The sequence below is a fragment of the Haliotis asinina genome, chromosome 1 (genome assembly GCF_037392515.1).
Source record: "Haliotis asinina isolate JCU_RB_2024 chromosome 1, JCU_Hal_asi_v2, whole genome shotgun sequence".
NCBI lineage: Eukaryota > Metazoa > Mollusca > Gastropoda > Lepetellida > Haliotidae > Haliotis > Haliotis asinina.
In genome coordinates, this window is record NC_090280.1 from 93553920 (window position 1) to 93571518 (window position 17599).

Genomic DNA, 17599 nt, shown 5'->3' on the forward strand with positions numbered 1-17599 from the left:
ATGCAAAGGAACACAGTACGCATTTGTTAAATCCTTCAGAGCTCTAAACGAACCAGACACGACAATGGTGACACCACGAGACATCAAATCTGCCCCGAAACGGCCTGTCCTCAACTGGCCTCGATTTGTTGTGACGGGGATTTACCTAGTCACATGACCTCTGTTTGTGTTGCTGTGAGACTTTCTAGTCACGTGATCTGACGTCACCTTATTTCCGCCATCAGGAAAAAGATAAACATAGCAGGCGAAAGGACTGAAGAAGAGAGAGATTCTCGCTCTCAAGCTCATTTTGGCGGAAGGAAAACCTGCCAGACGTTGACATATTTCAAGATTATACCTGCACATGTGTTTGCATGAGCTGACAAGGCGTGAAGGTAGGTTTAAAGAAAATCATTCTTCTTCGACGGCACATGTTCGGAGTGGGGTATTGGGCGAACTCAGCACAGGGCGAGGTAGAAAAGCAGGTTATATCTACCCCTGTATTCTTCAGGTTGATGGCGTGACGTAATTTGACGTAAAGTATGCCAAGATAGTATCTACCCAAACCTTAAGAGCTTAAAATAAAACTTATACCTCTTGTAAATAACGTGCAAATTAACTGTTTCGTCACAATGACCTTTGTTTTGAAAATGATGTTCCATTCAGTGGCTTGAAAACAAAGAGCGCGATATGTCATTTCCACTTTGCGCCTTCGAACAGTTGTCTCTTTATCGCTATATTTCAAAGATAACAAAGACAGCGTTGTATTGAAGAGCTGGATGTAATGAAAATATGGACACAGACACACGAGTGTCTGTGGGCTAGCATTAGACCAACCAGCTGCTTAGAACTCGATTTAATCAATGATCTGTTTGCTACAAAGCTTTCTGCTTGGCTATGTCGGTCGCAACATCCTCCCATGCCTACTGTGCCTATGCATTTCATTTAAACACTTAATCCAGAGATAATACCATGGACGGGGAGACATTGTTTCACCTGGATCCCAAGATGTTCTAATGCCAGTGGGAGATAAATATTCTATTAATAGACCAACCACTGCATGAGAATGCATCGCACTGCCAAGTTGCTGTGTAAGCCAGCTTGTGTGTGTCTAAACCATGAACAGAGTTTTTACAGTTATCTTACACTTGAAGCTCTTCTGAATGAAGACGGCATATATGTATCTGTCGCAACCAAACTGACTTCCAATCGATAATGATGGACAGCCTAATGCATCAAAGCTGTGAGTCATGGTAATTTTCTGTCTCATTATCGTCTTCGTGGGGAAAAAACATGGTCATGACGCACAAAAACAAAGAATTCAACCTGTTCATGAATTATTTCTTGAGCTCATTTGTGTCATTCTTGTGTCATGGTGAGTACATGTGCACCTAGTTGTACAGAGAATTGGATGGTCTATAAACATACTGAACATGAGACTGTTATATTCGATCGTATCTTATTCATATGGAGGGTGATCTTCCAAAGATTATGCTGATTTTTAGGTTTCTATTACATTGTAGTTCATTACTTTACATTGGTCATATTTTGGTGATTGTCAATTTTTCTCCATATCTGCTTGATCAGCCTTTGCCTAATTAGCTAACTGTTCATATTGTTAACAATGTCAGACCAATTTATACATTATGTCATTGTTCATTTGTGATGTTGGCATTATGATGAAAAATGTGGTCGTATATAATTTGATCATTCTAAATTGAAGTTCCCATTTGCTCTTTGAAATGAAAAATATATGGACTGTTGAGTATCAAGTAAATCATGGTACTTTAGCTAGACCTGCTGAGAGACGATATTCAGACAGAAATCTGAAGCAGTGTCCAAATTCCAGACAGGAATCAGAAGTCATATTGTGGTAATTAACACTGGCGTTGAGAGGTGACTTGCTTTTCACATACAACGGTCCAATCCATAGAAGAGAGGGTGACTAATGGTCAGTTTTACTTTTTGCATCAAATGCATTGTTGAAATATCCTTAATTTATGAATATGAAGACTTTGGTAAAATCACAATTTTGAAATGTTACAAATTCCCACAGTTTGTATTCAAAAGTCAATCACTCTGGAATCTGAGTTAGGTTCTGTGTACGATGAGCGCAGTGTTATCCCTAATATCAGTCTATCAGATTCCCATATAGGATCACTCAGGCAGGTTCTTTGTTGCCCCACGTGTCCCAAGGGAGGGGTGGGTGGAGGCAGGGTCATCTGAAATGGGATGGGGTGATTGTGATCTGTGGCAGACTGATTATGTGTCAAAGTATGATCTTACCACAGTAGCATGAATCATTGATGATATGATAAGCCAATGGTGTGTCTGGCAATTCAGAAAGGATGGTTTAAAGGCCAGTGTTATTCTGTTGACTGGTACATGGGTGTAAAAACGTTTGGTGTTACTGATTGTGTTCTGCTGTTTCCAGAATATTACTGTTGTAGACATAATCTGACAGTAACTCTTTGTGTTGTGTTCAGATTTTAGATGTTCCAATTTGTCATTTAGTATCTCAGCCCCATCTTTTCCCCAGTGATGGGGCGATGGTTAGATATGAAGTCATTCGCTCCTCACACTGAAGACCCGGGTTCGATTCCCCACAACGTCTGGTACCCATTTCCGATGTCCCCCATAGTTAGATTGCCGGAATGTTGCAAAAAGTGGCATAAAACAAATGTCACACACTGCACCCTTGCTGGAATGTTGCAAAAAGTGGCATAAAACTAAACTCCCTCACTGTACCCCTGTAACCCCCACAGGACTAAATGGACCAACTCGTTACCTAAAATGTACATCTTCAACCTGACATGATGGATCACTGCTTGCAACATCAGTCACTTTATTGTCTGGTGTAGAATCAATTATTTACAGACTGTCGCCATACAGTTGGGTACAGTGTTAAGCAGTGTACATACACAGACAATAAGGGTGTTGGAGTTCCATTCTTCTCAGTACTGATGCAGCATATTGGGAAGAAATGATGACTAGGAATGTCTATTTTTTCTACATGGTGTCTCAGATGTGAATATAGCTTTAACATTCATAAGTCAGTGCTTACTATTCACTACATACATTAAGGAATGGTAGCCCAGTGGTTACAGTGTTTGTTTGTCACTCTGAAGATGTGGGTTTGTTTCCCCACATGAATACATTGCGTGAACCCATTTCTGTTACTAGTGTTATACCTCACTGTGATATTGAATCCAGTACTAAAATCACTATGAAAGCAAACTGGCATATTCTAAAAGACTGTCTTTACCCTTATAAATAAAGCCAATGAAAACATTAAGGAAAAAATTCTTGTTGAAATTTTAATATTATTAGCTGTGATATTACAAGAATATTACTAAATTTGGCATAAAACACTCATGCATGTTAAGAAACTGGACCTTTCTTTCTGAAAACTTTGATTTATAAATTCATGTTTAGTGATTAAGCATTATTGTTGTGCATTTCCAGGGTCAGGTGTACTTGTGTTTATTAGACTTGTTACAGTAATGCATTCTTGACTTCAAAGGTGGATAAAGTGCTGTTGATCTGTCAACTAGATGAGCATGATAAGGTCGATCACTCCTGAAGCAGATCGTGATGATGATGACATGATTGACACCTGCAACAATGTGCACACATGTGCAGACTGTAGTCAGTGCATGACTGTATACATCCTGACAACAGCCAGTGCATGTGGAATGTACTTGGAACTTGTATACCAGCCGCTACAGATAACCTTCGTGTTTCAAGTTTTCTTTTTTATAAAACTCCACTTAGTAGCAACATTCCCTCAGCATCACAGCCTCAGCCCTGTCACTATTTGAGTCTGAATCAGACAATCTTGTGATTGGCATGATCAGTGATCCTTGACATAAGACATACCATCAACCAAGTTTTATTCTCTGCATGACTTATCAGATCTGTGATCTACTGGATTTATCTGGACCTTCTCAGGTGGGGGCAATTTTTTGCCCCAGTTTAGGAGCACATTTTAGGAAAACTTCCCAAATCTTAAGACAAATTTGCATTTTGGTAAATTTATTTATATCTAATGCTTTATGAACTTTATTGTTTCCATTTATCAATGATAACAGTGCTGATAAAGAGTGAGAGTCTCTAATGCTTAAAACCTAATTCCTTTTTCAAAGATCTCTAATTCATGAAAATATTAACTTTAACAAATTAGGTTTTTTTCCAAATTTTGCCATGGTGCAAAAAGGGTAAAATCAGCATCAACTGCACAATCCCATCCAAGTATGTTGCAAATTTAATATTCTGGACTGTGATGTTGAATAATACCTGCTATTTCTTTAACTAACAATATGGCTGATCAATCCCTACATCACAACAGTGTCCATTTCTAAAGACAGAGTTAGTGTTTTGTGAACCTGGGTAGGAATCACGTCAATGAAATCGTTCATGATTTGATATTGTTAATTGCCTGACTCGGCGCTATCAATATGACTTTATAATTCTCCTAATGAACAACCGCTTGATAGATTTAAACCCGCAGTAAACAGGGAGAGACTTTTGTATGTGTATTATCACATAAAATATTGAATTAGACTGTCGCGATCTACTACCAAGTCTTTCATGACATGATGACTCACACTGCTGCATGCAGTGAAGGCTTTTTGAGTCTGAACTTCTCATGACTGATATGTGACTGTTAATAATTGCTAAGGCTGATTTGAAAATTGATCTCATTGTTGTTTTCCTAAATGATTTCATGAGGGTGAGAAGGTCTTTACAATATTGAACTCGTTAAAAGATAACTTATGTCATGCATGACACTAGAGATGGATGCAGCTGCTTGCTCCGTCATGTGACAGGTAGTTTTTTCATGAGTTGTACTTCTAGTCTCTCACAAAGATGTAAGACAAAGAATGCACTAAATGATGGTGATTGCTGATTTTTTCCATACAGGCTACATAGTTCTGGTTACTAGGCATTGTAGACATGGGCTGTTGACAACAATGTAGTGCACATTAGGTAAAATGTAAACATATTGACCCGGATGTACACAAAGAATGCTTTTAGTTTTAGTACCAAAGTAAGCTATTCTTGCAACTATGTGAAATAAGACAGTTTGTACTTTGTAACACTCCTTTTGTGCTAGTAAACTGTAACTTGAAGTGCAGTTTGTATTGAAACAAGTACCAGTTATTGTTCTGGATGGTGTTTGTAAAGATTCTTGTTTTATTTGTTTGTAGTTTAATGCTCCAATCAGCAAGATTCCAGCTATTTGACTACAGTCTGTAAATAAACAAGTCTTGACCAGGCAGTCCAGTGGTCAACAGCTTATCATCATCAGTTTCTATATGATGACATGTCACTCGATCCCATTAGTCACCCCTTATGACAAGTGTTTGTTTTGCTGAAGACCATGTTTAGCCCGGATCTTAATGTGTACAGAAGTGAAGACAAGTTATGATTACTTTTGTAAGGTAACAAACCAATCTCCCCTTCCTCGTCCTGTGCCAGTTTGGTTCTTTTAACTGACATCCGCATCCTGTGCCAGGTTGGTTCTTTTAACTGACATCCTCGTCCTGTGACAGCTTGGTTCTTTTAACTGACATCCTCGTCCTGTGACAGCTTGGTTCTTTTAACTGACATCCTCGTCCTGTGACAGTTTGGTTCTTTTAACTGACATCCTCGTCCTGTGACAGCTTGGTTCTTTTAACTGACATCCTCGTCCTGTGACAGCTTGGTTCTTTTAACTGACATCCTCGTCCTGTGACAGCTTGGTTCTTTTAACTGACATCCTCGTCCTGTGACAGCTTGGTTCTTTTAACTGACATCCTCGTCCTGTGACAGTTTGGTTCTTTTAACTGACATCCTCGTCCTGTGACAGCTTGGTTCTTTTAACTGACATCCTCGTCCTGTGACAGCTTGGTTCTTTTAACTGACATCCTCGTCCTGTGACAGTTTGGTTCTTTTAACTGACATCCTCGTCCTGTGACAGCTTGGTTCTTTTAACTGACATCCTCGTCCTGTGACAGCTTGGTTCTTTTAACTGACATCCTCGTCCTGTGACAGCTTGGTTCTTTTAACTGACATCTGCATCCTGTGCCAGATTGGTTCTTTTAACTGACATCCTCGTCCTGTGACAGCTTGGTTCTTTTAACTGACATCCTCATCCTGTGACAGCTTGGTTCTTTTAACTGACATCCTCGTCCTGTGACAGCTTGGTTCTTTTAACTGACATCATCGTCCTGTGCCAGCTTGGTTCTTTTAACTGACATCATCCATGCATTGCAATTTGTATTAGAAGTTCTGTTTTAGCCTTCAGTGATTACAACTCTGAAGACGCAGATGATGTATTATCATGTATACATCTTTGTTTTGTTGACAGTGGTATAGCCCTGGGCCGAGATTTTTTAAGTGCTCTTAGTGCTAAGATAGTCATAAGTTAATCTACACCACTTACGATCATCTTGGCGATAAGAGAGCTTTGAAAATCTAGGCCCTGAAGTTAGGCAATGTCATTCCAAAGTGCAGGGCAGGGGCAGATAACTACATTGAGTATTGATTCATTTCTTGTCATTCATAGTTTCTTTGCGTGTTCAAGATTTTTAGTCTCTTGGGTGTGGTTAGGCTCAGTGGGCGTGCCTTTTCTTCATTTCAACTCTCTAAAGTGCTGTTTCAGTTGACAGACATGTGAAAACACGAGCTCAGTTGGTAATTACACACATTATGACACAATTAGATGTCAGTTTTTATGTATATTTGTATGAGAGTTAGAGAAGATTTAAGGTCATGTGCCAGTATTTCAGGCATACCATATTTGTATGCAAGCAATTCTAAATTAAGTGGATCGTTGTGATATTACTTTGCATATTTGCTGTGGCACAATTTATGTCAATTTTATCTGTTGATCTGCATTAAATGTGGTTTTATTAATACTGATCTAGTTTGAATTTTGGAGAAATCACTCAACTCCATTGATTCTTCAACAACTTGTAATAAGTTTTATTGATGCTGATTCCATCATCAATCTATCAACAAAATCAGAATATCAAGAAGCAGTTCGAATATTTTCGCTTACTCAACATGTTGGAGATGATAAAATTTTCTTGAAATTGGATAGCAGCCTGTATTTTCATCAGTTTTACTTGTTGAAATGCACATACAGAATGCACCATCAATATTTTGAACAGAATCATCTGCTGCAACAATTTCATGACTTCATCAGAATGGCCTAAATTTGTAGATAGTCAGCAAGCACAGATTAACATTTTGAATTCTGTCCATTTTGACTGTCTGACGCCAGGAGCTGCTGATATAATTTATTTTTGCCGCAATTACACATTATCCTGACTATACTGGTATATTATACCTCATGGATTGCGATAGACACTGGTATGAATATTCATTATCACTGTTTATGATCAGTGTCAGTGATGAACATGGCAGCATTTAACTCTTGTTTGTTTTGTTTGTTTATTTAACACCACACAAGCAGTTTTCAAGCTACATAACCATGTCTGAGACCATATGTTGTTACATACTTATAATGATTGACGTCATGAGCATTTACTTACACTATTTCAGTGCAATAATTTGTCAAGTCAGCAAGTTGTTGCTATACAGAATGGTAAAATGACTGGAAGGTTTCTGCCCAAGCGAGTAAATCATAAATTCGCAATAGCTGTCTGTGTACGACATCATTTTCTTAGTTGCTGCTTCACCATAGTTGCTGCTTCACTGTGTCAGTCTCTCTGTCTCCATTGTGTATGACTGTATGCCAGTGGTTCACAGTTACATAAAGTGACATAGTACCATCACAGACACTCTTTTTATATCCAGAATTTTGCTAAATTCAAATTTTGAACACTTTTCACTCAATTTAAATTTCAGAATCCCCTTGATTTCAGCATTATATATCAGTATTCATGAACACAAACCAAGTACCCACCATCTGCGTATGTCCATCCCCACTCCAAACAAAGCTTGATGGTGCCTCATCATTTTGATGGAAACAGTCTGTTGAAATAAAAAATATGTCCGTCATTTGCTAATTTCCTAAAAATTGGCTAAATATATGTGTACCAGATTTACTTTAGTGTGCTGTATAATTTTATGTTTCCAGGTGAACTGGTTCACGGAAATGGTGTTAATAAGGTTGCGTAGGATAGTCAGTGATGGCAGCTGTTGCAACCAGCTGTTAGGAAAATAGTTTTGCTATATTTATGGTCATTACATCAGTTTCTTTCATAATCTGAAACTTTTTTGTTCTGGTGTGTTTTATTTGATGATCTGATAATCATTATTTAGTAATGGCAATTATATCTTAATGGCAGCAGTAATGGTTTAATGGTTTTGATAATATAATCATTTTGTAACAAACGGGATGTAGTTTGTTGGAATGTGATTAGTTGTAGTGTAGCCTGAGGGAACAGTTCAGAACACTAATATAACAGCTACCCACAGATGCCTAAGGGCAACTGAGGAAAGGAAAATGTAAAAATATTCTGGTTAAAAATATTGCACATGCCTCTTTTATGGAACTGGTTTGATCTTCACCATTAATTGTGATATTTTCATGTGATATATTGGTAATATACAAGGTCTGCACCAGGTAATGCAAACTGATAGCTACTTGAATAGAAGTGAAAATAAATAAAACTGAAGCCTTTAGAAATTAGATTCTTGTTTTCCTCAGCTGCTGTGTTACTATGGAACTCAAATCACCTGTTTAAAATTGAACATGTTAAAATTAGCTATTCATTTGAGCATTTCTTCCATGTGTTTGAATCAGTATTTTGTGCGTGGGTTTTGACTATGCCCTTTTGTTGTGTGGGGGTTTGGCATCATCGAAATAGTGGTTTGCTATCTGTGATTTAATCACATGAGCAGCTGATCTGGGGGAGGAAGGAGGGTTACTTGCAAACCCTAAGATGACAAGACCCACTTGCACAATAGTTCTACAGTGATCAGCAGAAGATACAGGTTATCAGTGATCTTCAGCAACCCATACTTGTTATAAGAGGTGACTGACAGGATCGGGTGGTCGGGCTCATATCTTGGTTGCCACATATCATTGCATCCCAGTTGTGAAAGTAGATGCACATGATGTTGATCACTGGAATGTTTGGTCCAGACTCAAATATTGCTGAGTGTGATATAACTTACTCACTCACTCACTCACTCACTCACTCTCAAACAGTATTTATTCCTGCAATTGATTACTTGTAGTATGGGTTCTCATATACTGACAACAGATGGGGATAACATTGTATAAACTACCAGATGTGGTATATATTGTATATACAACCTAGATAAAATAGCACCTACTTGCACACTGATGTCTAAAGATCCTGGCTTAAATGCATGTTGACATATTTATTGTGTACCTTAATGTAATGAGACTCTACTAACATAAGTTGTAAGCACTTATACTATTGAAAGAGTGAAAATATCTAAGCCGGATTGGATGTTGGTTTTGTTTGGGAGTTGATATGGAGTGAGTGAGTTTTCATGCCATTTTAAGCATTATTCCACATGATAGAACTCAAGATAAGGTTGTCACATATTAGACTGGTTAACACTGCTTAATCATGTTGATATTTAGTAGTTTACACATTCTGGTTGGAAAATCTGTGAAGATCAAGGCAAGAATTGATTTTCAGCCACCAATGCTTGTCATAAGAGGCGACTAACAGGATCAGGTGGTCAGGCTTGCTATCTTGGTTGGCACGTCATTGTATCCCAACTGCTTAGATTGATGCTCATGCTGTTGGTCACTGGATTTGTTTGATTATTTACAGACAGCTGCTATATAACTGGAATATAACTGAGTGCAGCATGAAACAACAACCAACCACAAAGACTGAAAATATGAATCAATCTCGTGAAAGTCTGTTGTTTTATGTAATTTTAGGTCTATAGTTTCTTCAGTCTTATGTAGAAATTCTCAATGCTCAATTCTTATATATTGTAAACAGTTTCAACAAACAAATAAACAAGATTCATTTTAGAGCCTCAATTAAAGTCTGAATGTATTTCTTGAGGAAATACCAGCAGTTTCAGAAATAATCAGCCACTGTTTCTATCGAATGTTGCCAAACAGGGACAGGAGCGTTTCTTGTTGGTTGTCAACTTCTCTTTGTTTACACGGTGGGACTTGCCTGTCATGTGACCTCACGACTTGACCCAACACTCCGCTATAAATAGAAACAGATCAGCAGACGATGTTAAACTTCCTCTTTGGTTAGTTACTGTAGGATATGTTGTTGGCCACAGTGGGTCTGACGGATATCACGGTTAATGAGAGTTAGCTAAACTATAGGTTGGTCCTGCTCAAAACGTTTGTTCATTTCACCATTTAAATGCGTAGTTTGTAAATGGTTTGAAGCTTACATTCTTTAAAGTAGGTGGCCTACGTGACAAGTGTCGTAGAGTAAACATTGTTTTTATGTCATGGTATTTGAAGCTGTTTAGGCAAGGTGATGCAGCAATAAAAATAAGGACACGCATATGATTTTGTAGGGCTTAAGTGATTATCTGTGAGTTTAAGTGGATAGGTTTTTGTTAAGGAAGTTGTCTTGTTTTGTTGTAATAAATAAGATTTTGCCTAATGTTTTACAAACATTTCTGTGTGTATTCGGAATCAGGTGTAGCAAGTGAAATTAATGTGCATTTTGTACATAGTAATCAATAATAATGCTGAAAATCTATTTATTGCTAACAGATCCTACCAATAAGTAGGTGTGCAAAACGCTACAAAAAAATAATAATGTTTGAGAACAGTTAATAGTGCAGAAAAAGAAATGTGTTTTTAGGTGTGATTTTAGTGCAGCAAAAGACATTTGAAGTTTTAAGTCAGTGAGCCACTAATCCTGAAAGAACACTTTCCATGAGAGGCCAGAATATAAGACAATGCATCAATTTGTCGGGTTGATTTTTACTTGTTTCTCTTATTTTTTCAATTTTAATAACTTTCTATGATTTCACATAGGACTAATTTGGCACTTTTGATCCCTTTGTTGTTGAACTTGTGTAAAATCATGTTAAAAAAGACACAAATAGAAGCATATGTTCAACATGTTTATATTAGTTTAGTTCGGAAATACATGTGGACATAATCACAGTAAACTTTTAAACTATAATGCGAAAAAGCAGTGTCATTTAGCCTGTGTGCTGCAATCCTCACATATTGAATTATGTGTACTAACTTACATCTTCAGAATCACAGATGATCACGGAATGCTATATTATGAAATTTTCGACTTTTTTGGTCGTCATCCATGCATTACTTCCATCTATTGCATTCCTCCAGTGTCAGAGGTATGTTTTTTCATCGTATGTATTTATCTAGTACAGGTGTTATTTTTTAAAAATATTTACGAATTTTGGAAGACAATTTGAGAGTTTCAACTCTCACTGGTAAATACAGAATTTAGTTACTAATGGCAAAATTCTGTTATGTGACCTGTTTGGTGTCTCATTAGTCTTGTGGATGGAAGGGTTTTCCTGGAGAGCAGAAGGTTGTGGTTCAGTCTCCAGTCTACCAAAAGACAACAGAAGAAGGTACCCTGCTTGGCAGTCTGTAAACAGACAGAACAAGGACTGGTTCCCCTGGAGCCAGCATCCTATGTTGTATCCATTACAAAAATGATAATGGGGTGTCCACAGGCCAACTCTGTTCCCTCCTTGCTAAATTTCCCATTCCAGTCCATAGACCTTGTAAGGGGCAGTTGGGTAGGTTAGTGGGTAAAGTTTTTGCCTATCATGCTGTAGGTCTGGGTTTGATTCCAGACAAGGGTGCAGTGTGTGAACAATTCTGCTGTTCATTGATGTGATATTGCTAAAATATGCTGGAAGTTGTGCAAAGCAGATCTCACTATGTCTGTTCATGTGAGTTATGAAGACCGACACGATCTCTCTCTAAAATCTAGTCCAAAACCATGCACTCGGTAATCAGTATTCTTGTTGACTTTTCGACTCAGGTAGACATCAGTCACACAGCAGGTGGTGCAACAACAGATCAGATCAGTGCTGCTAGGTGTAATGACCGTTGATGATTTTTGATAATTGCTGTCCTGATTATTATATTATTATACCTGACTTGAATTTACTTACAAGCCATGGTGTTACGTTAGTGTACCTGATTTGCTGAATCCATGAAATGAAAGTACAGGGCAAGTGGTATAATGTCTCATATGTACAGATATCAGGGGTGTTCACTTTGAAACTTCAAAGATAAGTCACGTACTTCTAGGATAATATATAGCTTGAGGTGAGGTATAATTGAAATATCTGGACCATTAAAACAAAAAAATGGAAAATTTAAACAAGTAAAAACAAATAGAAGGAGACTGTCTAACAGTCCCTGAATTGCATTAAGGTCCTACAATGCAGAAGCCTTAAATGAGGCAAGTCTAGATTCCCTAAATGTACTATTTCAGTGGGACTTCTTTTCAATTCAGTTGAGATTATTTTTTACTGTCAAAATCAAATATATTAACTAAACATTTGTCAAGGACAAAGCATATGGTAGTAGAATTTTGAAATGGGACTTTGTGCTTTTGTTATCGGACAACCCTGTAAACTGTTGATGATATATGTCTCTGAAATGATTGCAGGTAAACTGTTGATGATATATGTCTCTGAAATGATTGCAGGTCAAGAGTAAGCAAACATTTCCCTTGGTAGCACTTTCTGTTGATTGAGGAGTCTGAGAGGGCAATGGGAACACTACTGGCCTATGTTATCAGCAGAACCAGCTTGGGCTGTGACTTTAACCCTCTCCAGTTAAAGTCAGCCTATCAGCTAGACACCTCCTGTCCAATCAAAAGACCCCTGTCCACCTTCAAACATGCCACTTGAAGACCTTGACCTTGGCCATGAAACCATATGTCATCACGTTTTGCTTATCTTAATCTTCTTGAAAACTATTCCTGTTAATCTTTTAGCAATAGGTTAATATGCCGCTTAAGTATGTTCAGGCTTTAGGCAGGTCAAACATAAGTGTATCAGAACAGCATTTCTATTTAAAGTCTTTGAATGGCATATCTATTTGTTATTAAGAGATATTCATATGGCACACAAATGGAAGCAACTAGTACATGATTGAGGTGCTGGTATTTTCTGCCGTCGATCAGTAGATGTCAATCTCAGCAGTACATCATATTATCAATCTCAACTCCATGGGGATCATACAACTCTTGCAGCCACTAGGCACACCGAGTTATTGTGGTTTTCTCATCCTGACAAGTACAACATACCTGTTCACAGGTGTTGTGTATCTGCAAAGACATGGTGATCCATTACACAGTAATGCCTAGTTTTAATCAAGTACATATAAGTGAAAATGAAAGGTTTGCTGATAAACTGATAAACTGATAAACTGATAAGACAAACTAGTTGGTATTCAGTTGTACATTCACCAATGGGCTGCTGACCCATCCCAGATTGGTAAACATCGAATAAAGAAACTCATTCAGAAATCCAGAAGGAACCCATCAATTAAATTGAATGGGTTTTGAGTTTGATTTCAAGTTATGGTTACTGTTTTGTGAATACCCTAAATGTACTCTAAAAAACAAGTCTCTTGAAAATATAGGTTAGAATCAGTTTTCAGGAACCCTCGCTTGTAAGAGGTGACAATTGGGATGTCGGCTATTATGTCATTGTATCCCATTTGTGGAGATAGATGTTCATGATGTTGATCACTAGATCGTCGTGTCCAGATGCAGTTATTTTCAGACCTCCGTCATTCAACTGAAATATTGCTGTGTGAGGCATTCAGCAAAAACCAACTAACCGCTAAAAACTGATAAGCTTCTGAGATACATAATGTAGGATTTCCTCATACATTGAACTGTAATGTCCTGATTTAACTGGAATACTGTTTCAAACAAACAGATAAATGAAACTTAGACTTTAAGGACTCATTAGAGTTTGCACAACTCAAAAATAATATGATAGTTCACGAATATCTTTATTTAAATGATTGTCAGAACAATGTTAAACATTAAGGCATCTAGTTACCTCAGGTTTGATATTTATGAGTTGCTCTACCTAGAGGTCCATGTCCTTGACACTGTTTTCTACATGCCTTGGAATTTGTACAATAGGACAGAAAGTCCTTGTGCACCAGCTTGGATATTTCCTGACCTTACTGTGGTGTGATTAAAATGCCTGTATTTTGAGTGTAACACATGTTTCTCATTGACATGTCATAGTCTGTATGGAGTTATTGTCATATGCAGATGGGTTTCATGGTTCAAGGTAACTGAATGTACTTAGCAGTCTTCATCAAATGACATGTTGAATGATGATGAGACTGAGAGATAGGCTTATTATGGTGGCCCAGTGGTTAAGACAAAATCTCAGTTTGAATCTCAACAAGCATGTAATATATGTGTGAACATCGCACATGTTCTTGGCATCTTCTGTTATCATGTATCGTGGCTTGAATATTGCTATGGTATAAAATTAATATCACGATGGACAGTTTCTTGTTTAATGACACACTCAGCCATGTGATATCAATCTTTATTGAGTGATGGAGGGAGTTTAGTTTGATGACACACTCAGCATTATATAGTATACAGTTATATGGCGGCGGTCTGTAACTAATCAAGTCTGGACAAGACAATCGATGACAAGAGCAAGTGTGACCACCTGGTCCCTTTAGTGATATCAGTCTGTAAATAATCAAGCCTGGACCAGACAATCCAGTGATTGATACCATGTGCATTGGTCTACACAACTGGCATGTGATGACATGTCATCGAAGTCAGTGTTTCTGACCACGTGATCCTGTTATGTTGATTGACTCGTGTAATAGTTACGCAAGATCAAGGTGGCATCACCCAATTAGCTTTAACTATCATAAATTTACATAGACTTGCAACTGATATAGCACCAAGGATGCCTTGTACAAAGTGCTCTGTCCTAACTAGTATCTTATTAAGTTAGATCATTGGGCCAAATCTTGACAACCTTTGACCTTGACTTTCAGGTCCTTTCGAGGACTTTCGGTTTCTTATCTTAAGTGTGATTGTTTTTTTCCATTTGATGAGGTACAACAATCTTCACCAATGATAACCACAGTGAGTGTAGTTTCTCAAAATGCAACAGTGAGTTTGTTTCCCTCAACAATATTCCAGTTTTAATGGGAACTGTAAATCATTTAGTTTGGAAGTGTGGAATTCTGGTTTGAATCCTGATAACACTTTTGTGTACAGGTATGTCATTACCATTTAGTAATTTATGGGATTTGACCCGTGTAACTCGGGGGTAGGCTATGGCTTCAGCAACCCATGCTTTCCATAAAAGGCGACTATGCTTGTTGTAAGAGGCAACTAACAGGATCGGGTGGTCAGGCTGGCTGACTTGGTTGACACATGTCATTGGTTCCCAATTGTGCAGATTGATACTTATGTTGTTGATTACACTGGATTGTCTGATCCAGACACAATTATTTTCGGACCGCCACCATATAGCTGGAATATAATTTATGGGATTCACATAAGTTATATCTTTCTGAGGCCAGGATAAGTTTGGTCATCCTTCCTTAGTTGAGAGTATTCAGTGTAATCACCACTTAAAATAAGTAGACATTACAGAGATTCTGTTCTTACTCATGCAAGCATGCACTCACACCTATCCGCTCACCCATCCAAGCCACCGTCCAGACAGTAAATCTATTAGGTGGAGTAGACTCTGAGAACCTCCACTTGGAGTGAGTGAGTGATTTTAGTTTCACGCTGCACTCAGCGGTATTCCAGCTATGTGGTGTCCAGCTGTAAATAATTGAATATGGACCAGATGATACAGTGATCAGCAGCATCAGCGCTGATCTGCGCAACTGGGAAACAGTGATGTGTCAACCAACCGACCCGATCCCGGTAGTTGCCTCTTAAGACTAGCATGGGTTACTGAAGGTCAATATTCTAAAAGGGATCTTCATGGGAATCTTCCACCTGGAACCTGTGAGTCGAGTATGAACCAGAACCTGATAAAACATGACCCAATAAACCTGGAAGCCCCATACTTAAACACCTACAAACAGAGTAAAATTTTTCATGTATGTTGCACTCTACATTTCTTCCCTTGAAATGCTAATATATTTTCTGTTGTGGAGAGCTGGTTTGACCCTCATGTCTCTGTTCATTTTGGTGTGTAGACAAAAGGTAAAGATTGTATTTTATCATAAAATATGTATGAAAGTCCTCTACTTGTACTTGTTTGACCCCAACCCTCAAGGACATGAAAACGTGAATAATCTTCCCCTCATATCTGTTCTGTGTAAGCAGTTATTATGCAATATATACAGGTGTGCAACTCATTCTGCTGGTTTCAGATTCAGGAATTAGGTAGAACACATTCACATTCTGGTTTTCATCACTTGTTATGTTGGTGTTGGTAAGGATTTCTTTCCGATTAATCAGTAAATAAACAGATTCTGTAACCATAGTGACTAATGTCGAAATCCGTGGTAATTGGTTCCGTAAGTAATATAAGCCAGTGCAGCTCAGAATTTCGCAATTTCTGCTCTCATGTTTGTAGAAATTATCTGTTTGTGGAGTAATGTCAAATTCAACAATATTCCAGGTATTTGACATAGTCTGAAAGGAAGATCTGACAATCCAATGATTAACCGCATGTCCAAGCCAGCAAGCCTAATCTTCTGATCCTTGTGCCTCTTATGGCGATAAGAAACTGCATGATTTAAAATGGATCTTCCGTTTGATATGCAAGGACCTATAGGACAATTGTTGTGTTGTTCATGATATCAACCACTGGTTTCTGAGCATCAAACTCAAGTTTGTAGTATTCCAGGATTTTGCTTACTTAGTATATAACTACTAACATTATGGCATCTGCATTTACAAAGTTCAAAACAATGTTCGATACCAATGTGGTGTCTCATTTTAACTGAGAAAGAACCTTTGAAGGTCCGGGGTAGAATACGCCTTCAGCAACCCATGCTTGCCATAAAAGGCGACTATGCTTGTTGTAAGAGGTGACTAATGGGATCATGTGGTCAAGCTGTGTGACTTGGTTGACACATGTTCCCACTTGCGAAGATCGATGTTCATGCTGTTGATCACTCATTGTCTGGTCCAAACTGGATTATTTACAGACCGCCCCCATCTAGCTGGAATATTGCTGAGTGTGGCATAAAACTCAACTCACTCACTTAACTGAAGTAGATATTCTGGACACATATATAACTGACGAAAAAAAACAATGGATTCATTTGGGTTTTGCTTTCCTAACCAAATGCGTGAAATAGAAGTTTCATCATTATTTCAAATTGACAGTATTTATAAAAGCTTATTTACAGTCAAACATAGCATTTGTTTCCTTTTTCATGTTTTTTTAACATTTACACATTTTAGGGAAGACTCCTTTAAGACCCTGAAAATGGATTGTTTTGGCTTAACCATTAGAATAGTCTACATGGCGAAATAAGTGTGTTAGATGGCGGGGGATTGCTAACATTATTACACGTACACTTCGATGTATCGGTGCTTCCACTTCTGGTAATTAGAATTCAGGCAAGGCACCAGACTAACTTGATGTGAATTCCAAATAGGCTTTCAATTACATACTGCTGTACATGCTAATAAGCCCTGAGTCGGGGTCGACCTGAAGGCCTGCTTCA

General features: G+C 38.0%; 1 protein-coding gene across 1 annotated transcript in view; it reads left to right on the forward strand.

Annotated features, from left to right (window-relative positions):
- The first annotated feature begins 211 nt into the window (after nucleotides 1-211).
- LOC137255530 (protein yippee-like 2) overlaps nucleotides 212-17599 on the forward strand; it is a 48477-nt gene continuing 31089 nt past the window's right edge. Inside the window, exon 1 of the mRNA XM_067792964.1 lies at nucleotides 212-374. The gene's annotated coding sequence lies outside the window, so the exon portion shown is untranslated. The remainder of the gene's footprint in view (nucleotides 375-17599) is intronic.